Source organism: Sycon ciliatum, chromosome 6 (genome assembly GCF_964019385.1).
Source record: "Sycon ciliatum chromosome 6, ocSycCili1.1, whole genome shotgun sequence".
Classification (NCBI taxonomy): domain Eukaryota; kingdom Metazoa; phylum Porifera; class Calcarea; order Leucosolenida; family Sycettidae; genus Sycon; species Sycon ciliatum.
In genome coordinates, this window is record NC_088648.1 from 7225873 (window position 1) to 7232195 (window position 6323).

Sequence of the window (6323 nt, forward strand, 5' to 3'; positions counted from 1 at the left end):
TCAACCAATGAAAACGAGAGATCAGTAGCCATGGCTCAACCAATGAAAAAGAGAGATCAGTAACCATGGCTCAACCAATGAAAAAGAGAGATCAGTAACCATGACTTAACCAATGAAAAAGAGAGATCAGTAACCATGCCTCAACCAATGAAAAAGAGAGATCAGTAACCATGGCTCAACCAATGAAAAAGAGAGATCAGTAACCATGGCTCAACCAATGAAATAGAGGGATCAGCAACTATGGCTCAACCAATGAAAAGAGAGATCAGTAACCATGGCTTAACCAATGAAAAAGAGAGATCAGTAACCATGGCTCAACCAATGAAAAAGAGAGATCAGTAACCATGGCGTAACCAATGAAAAGAGAGATCAGTAACCCATGACCCACTCTTGTATGTATGTAACTATGTTTTAACGGTCTAGATGCAGACAAACACTCAGCACACTCAAGATATACATAGCTGGGAGTGGTAAAATTATGACCCTCAGGTTTCTGGCCATGATTCAGGACTTTGAAAAGCGAAGCGGGTGCGGGTGGGTGTAAATGTGTGGGTGCACGCATGTGTGTGTGTGAGGGGGGGGGGATGAAGGGGGGGGGGGGTAGTGGTTCACTATGATTACAGTGTAATACATCAAGAAACTTGCTATGCATTCCGGCAGACCATCACATCTCATTGAATTGAGAAAATGTAGAAATCAATTGCCTAGCTTGTTCAGGTTGACAGGAACTATCTCCGTGTTTGCATGTGCACATTAGACGAAGCCTTGTAGGGTCCTCTTCCGTTTCCACTATAACTGAAGTATTTGTGTGGAAGTCTGAAGAAGATGTTGGACGGTCTCTGCTTGAATGACAGCTATACCATAACTCAATGCTTAGAGCGTAGCTGTCCTCCAGCGAAGGTCCCTGGTTCAACTCCTGGTGGTCACAGTCTAAGTTTTGTTCAGACTTTTCCCGCCTGCATCTTTCCCTGAAAACCATTGGATATTCGTGTATTGTAGAAACTTATTATATTGTGCCTGGTCTGTGTCGTGTTCTTTCTTGTGTCACTTACAGTTTAGACTGGTGAAGATCTGAAACACGGAATACAAGCCATGAATAATTTCTACGCACAGTTCAGTATCAGCCATCGTCACCACCCATGACCGTAGCACACCCACCCGGTCCGGCTCATTTCGAAAACGCCGACACACGGAATACGTGCACAATGGGGATCTTCATTGATGGTGTTCGTTTCTGGTCGTGTATACCATTAATTTTGGTCAGCCCACCTAAAATCCTGGTGCTACAACGCTGCCACGAATCCTGATAGCTCACTATCAACCATCGACGTGTGCTGCCAGCAATGACTTTGTCTATGCGTCGGAATGCATCCATCCACCACGTTGGTGTTTCCTTCATCTTCAAGACGTAGATGCAGTATACTACATGAACAGATATTGTACACATTACGGTACAACATGAATTACTCCAAAGTGTAGTGCAACGGTATTTGACCCTTCGTTGTGACTTCATTATCCACGCCTGCATAAATGAACCCTGAAGCAATCTCTTGCAATGCATCCAGCTCTGTTCTAAGACCTTCATTCAACCTTTTAATCAGCTAAACCGACCACTCTACTTCTGGGACATTTGAACTGCTATTTTATAAAATTTACGAGTTATGACTAGTTTTTCACCATAATTAAATTGGCTCACCATCCGAGCTATTTTATAAGCTTGTGAAGAAGAGGTAGCGACTTCGGTGATCATTGAGCAATTCTTGAGGAATACACACAATTCCCTTCTTTAGCGAGAACAATTCCTTTAAAGTTTTCACTAATGTTTCAGTATGCATAAATATTCACTGGTCTTGTGTGTGTTTGTGTGTGCGTGCGCGCACGCGCGTACGTGGGTGTGTGTGCGTGCGTGGTGAACTAAGTTCATCAGCCTTGCAAGCTGTTGACTGGTGTAATCCCAGCACAAGTTGTATGTCTGATTAAGTTGTTCGCTAGTATCGCTTCAGCGATGGGCATGTCTGAGTCTGAGCCTGCGAGTGTGCATGTGTGTGTGTGTGTGTGTTTGTGTTTGCATGTGATAACAGAAGAGCAGACGTTTCTGATAGGTGCAAATCTGTAATGTACATACATGCGATGAACATGTTCTGCATTTCATCGCTTGCATAGGTGTGAAGTTGCCACCACTCTCCAGAAAGGACTATAAAAGAAAAGTATCGATAGGATGGTGGGTGGGGATCGACTCAGCTTCTTGAGAGAATCTATGTACAAAAATCTCGTGAAAAACTCAAAAAGAAGACCAGTGCTCTGTATTTCTTCTTCGAGTTCTTATTGTGCCTTCTTGTAGATGTTTTGCTCTAGGCATGTTTGTGTAATGGCTGTCAGATTCCTTTAAAGTTTCTGCTGAGACATATCACTAGACATGCATGCAAGGCTGTAAACATAGAAATACCAACCTGCACTATGAAGTAGAATTCCAGGCACACACACCACGTGACATCACATGACTCCATTCACAGTCCCTGCTGGTCATCATTTCAGTTCTACATAGTCATTGCACTCGAGTCCTGTAGCGAGTCAGTCTAGTGACATCATTACCTCCACCCTGACGTCATAGTGATGTCATTATGCATCATGTTGTAATTCATTCTATGACTATGATCACCATGTAACGTGTCACTGCAATGTACATGTACATGGGAGTGCTGTAGATGTTGTGGCAGGTGAAGAAAAAAGTTACACGTAGCCAGACTCGAACTCACCTGCACTTTTCCATTACCAATCCTTTGAATCACGAACTTGACCACTCGGCCACACATCCCAATGTTGTCAACATCTTACCTCAAGAGATACTTCAATTTTTACTCTACATACCTCGGGAAACGCCCCAAGTAATCAGTGTCCGACCACGGGAGATCATGGCACCCCCCCCCCCCCCCGCCCCAAACACAGACACAACACACAGACATAACACACGCTGACAGACACAGTTTCAACTTGTGATTCGGCAAAATCCTGCTTCCGACACGACGACTCCCCCCATTTCCACACCAATGAATTGAATACAGTGTAACCCAATACACCACACAACCACATTGCGCTTTTCGCCGATCCAAACTCTGCACTCATATCACCACATTGCGCTCTTGGCCGATCCAAACTCTGCACTCACATCACCATCACCACAGCGAGGACAATTCCGGTACATAGATTGATATTGACAATGACCCTCCAGACAGCCGTTTCGCTCCTCCTGAGCTCATCAGTGGAGGCATATGATGTTGAATGAAAGAATAATAAGAATGGACTGATCTTTATAGGGCTAAATTGGCGCAATTGCGCTCATTCTGCATAGAAACGTGGCATACCCTAAGTGACAAAAATGACAAAAGTGATAACAAGGTCAGGTGATAACGGCACGCGCTCATTCTTCTCAACTTGTTAACATAACATTACATCATTATGCAATATGCAATGGCTGGTACTTCAGAGTCCGCTCGAAAAGCAGCATACAATCATGTATTGTACAGGTATGCAACACACAGCTGAGCACTCTGACAGTCTGACAGTCTGAGCAAGGCCGGGTACGCGGATTAGCGGGTCTGACAAGGGATGAGCTCGAAAATTACAGGGAATCTGTTGCCCAGTACCAATTGCTGTCTCTCAGGTGTGGGTAGACCTTTGTCTTGAATGACTGAAAACGTGTTTTGTGCGGGCGCTGCGACAGCAGCCTGTCAGGAAGGGAGTTCCATGCGCCAATACAGCAGTACGGGAACGACTGCTTCACGACGGATGGAGCTGAGACAGGGAGCTTGTCTGACAGTTGAAAGGCGTGGCTAGTGGCATTATTGTGCTCGTTCCTGGTTCTGGTTCTGGCTGGAGAAACACGACGCGGTGGCAATACAGCAAGTAGCTGAGGAGGACCAGTGATTAATGCAATTTGTACATGCACGAGACCGGAAAGAGCAGCAACAGTCCAGCAGACAGCCAGACTGGGGAGAATTGCACTAGGGCCAATGATCCGCAGTGCGCGGCGTTGAACACTATCCAGACGTTGTGTCGTCTATCTGCTCGCTATCCCTATCCTGGTACTGCTTCCATGAGACGGGTCAAGTCGATTGATGGATCTTAGCCTTCTCCTTCTGCTGCTCGCTGCGGCGATGTCGTTCCGAAGCATTTTGACTTCATGCTCTTTTTGGCACCACTACAAGGTGGCACACTTCACAAAACAACTTTCCAGTAAAGATGGTCGGAAACTATTGAGGGAGCTCCGTAACTCTAGCGGCAGGGCTGATATGCAAAACCTTCTTATAATGTTTTTTTCCTTGAGTCAGTCTTGTCCTGGTTTGCATTGGCTCTGAGGTCCGCTCAAATAATCCTGTACGCGATATTCAAGCTCCTAACCATTTCGGCAAATTTTCTGGTTCACTTTCATCCAACGGGACTCTGACACATTTTCAACCATTTCATATGACTCGTCACCATCATAACTACGTCCGTCATCATCCATACCTGACCGCTGCTGCTAAATCATGGCCACTAGAACTGAAGTGGAAGGAAGATCGACTAAAGTGAATATCATTTTCTTTCGAAATGAATAACATAAGCAAAGGTGATGAAGTACAGGTTTACTAGGAGTGAAACCTAGAAGGTTGTGTACTAGCTACTGCGTCGGGAATTGACTACCCAAACCACGTGACTTGCAACTGTACATGTAGCATTTTGACCTCGCAACAACACAATCATGATTGTCGCGAGATCTTGTCCTGAACTAAGTACATGTAGTGTCTTTACTGACTTTAGCGGATAAACATGCTCTGTTGATCTAGCAGCAGTGGATCTGGATACAGCTAGCTGCGAATAGGTAGACAGTGTAGATCTACATGACGTGCTGCAGAATCTGATGTAAGTCGCACACTCGCGATAAGTCGCACATTTTCTGTTCCAGGACAGACACGGTGCGCGACTTATGCCAGTTATGGCGATTACATGTACCTACTCAACATGCACATGGACATCTCCCAATCAGGTCACAAGTGACCATGGTGACCCAGTGTTCTTTTTTCAAACGGGTCCAAGTACTCCCCCCCCCCCCACCACCACCAAACGGGTCCTTCGCCCGGCTGACTCGGCCCTGGAGCAGACACTGGAGTCAGTGACTATGAACAATGCAAGTCTAGAATTACATGTGTGTGATTTCCATCACATTAATTTCTGAAATAAGCACGCAAAGTGGAGAAGTGACAAAAGTCATGATCTGTTCAGGCATTTAAAAAAAACAAGGAAAGGAGATGAAGTTCAGCTGCCAAGTTCAATACAGGGTCAACAGAAGTCTCAGCGGAAGCAAAAATGTGAACAAAGTCAAGTGAAAAATGAAAAGAATACTGTGCAATTGTCACAGCAAATAGAGAGGTGCTTTAGGGCAAGCCATAATGATTTTTAAAGACTAGGGACATTTATGTACAGATGACTGTCAGATGTAGCAGCAAAAAATAAGAACAAAAGAAAGGTGCTCTAGAGTAAGCCAAATTGAGTTTTCAAGAGTAGGAACATGTTATGTATATATGTACAGGCATGTATATGTATTAGCAAACATACCAGCAGTCTTGGCAAGCACAGCAAACAATATAACAAGATATGTATGCGCGCACGTGCTCCCGTGTGGGATTGGAAGAGAGGAGGGTGGGGACAGAGGTGGGGGAGTTGCTGTTTGAGAAAATATTCAAAAAACACAGTTGATGGAAACATACCAGCAGTCTTGGCCAGCACAGCAAACAATAGAACAAATTATGTATTCGCGCAAATGCAAAAATGTGAACAAAGTCAAGTGAAAAATGAAAAGAATACTGTGCAATTGTCACAGCAAATAGAGGTGCTTTAGAGCAAGCCAAAATGAATTTTAAAGACTAGGGACATTTATGTAGAGATGTAGCTGGAAAGAAATAAGAACAAAAGAAAGATGCTCTAGAGCAAACCTTAATAGAATTTTCAAAAGTAGGAACATTTATGTATACATGTACATGTACATGTACATGTATTAATAAAAAAACACAGTCGATGGAAACATACCAACAGTCTTGGCAAGCACAGCAAACAATAGAACAAATTATGTACGTGCGCACATGCTCGCGTATGGGCGTGTGAGATTGGGAGAGAGGAGGGAAGATGGGGAGGGGGGTGGGCGCAGAGGTGGTGGAGCTGCTGTTTGAGAAAATATTCTCAAGGACGGTCACCTTCAAAAGAATACACATGGAGCATATCCACAACTGGTGAGCAAGAAACTCAAGAATACAATATGATACATGTGGAGATGAGGAAAAAGAACACGT

At 44.4% G+C, this 6323-nt stretch overlaps 1 protein-coding gene across 2 annotated transcripts in view; it reads right to left on the reverse strand.

The window, feature by feature from the left end:
• Window positions 1-5176: 5176 nt before the first annotated feature.
• The window catches only part of LOC135819258 (uncharacterized), a 36070-nt gene continuing 34923 nt past the window's right edge, over window positions 5177-6323 (reverse strand). For both annotated transcript variants that reach the window (XM_065332433.1, XM_065332432.1), the window contains one exon: window positions 5177-6323. This exon is cut by the window's right edge and continues 333 nt beyond it. The gene's annotated coding sequence lies outside the window, so the exon portion shown is untranslated.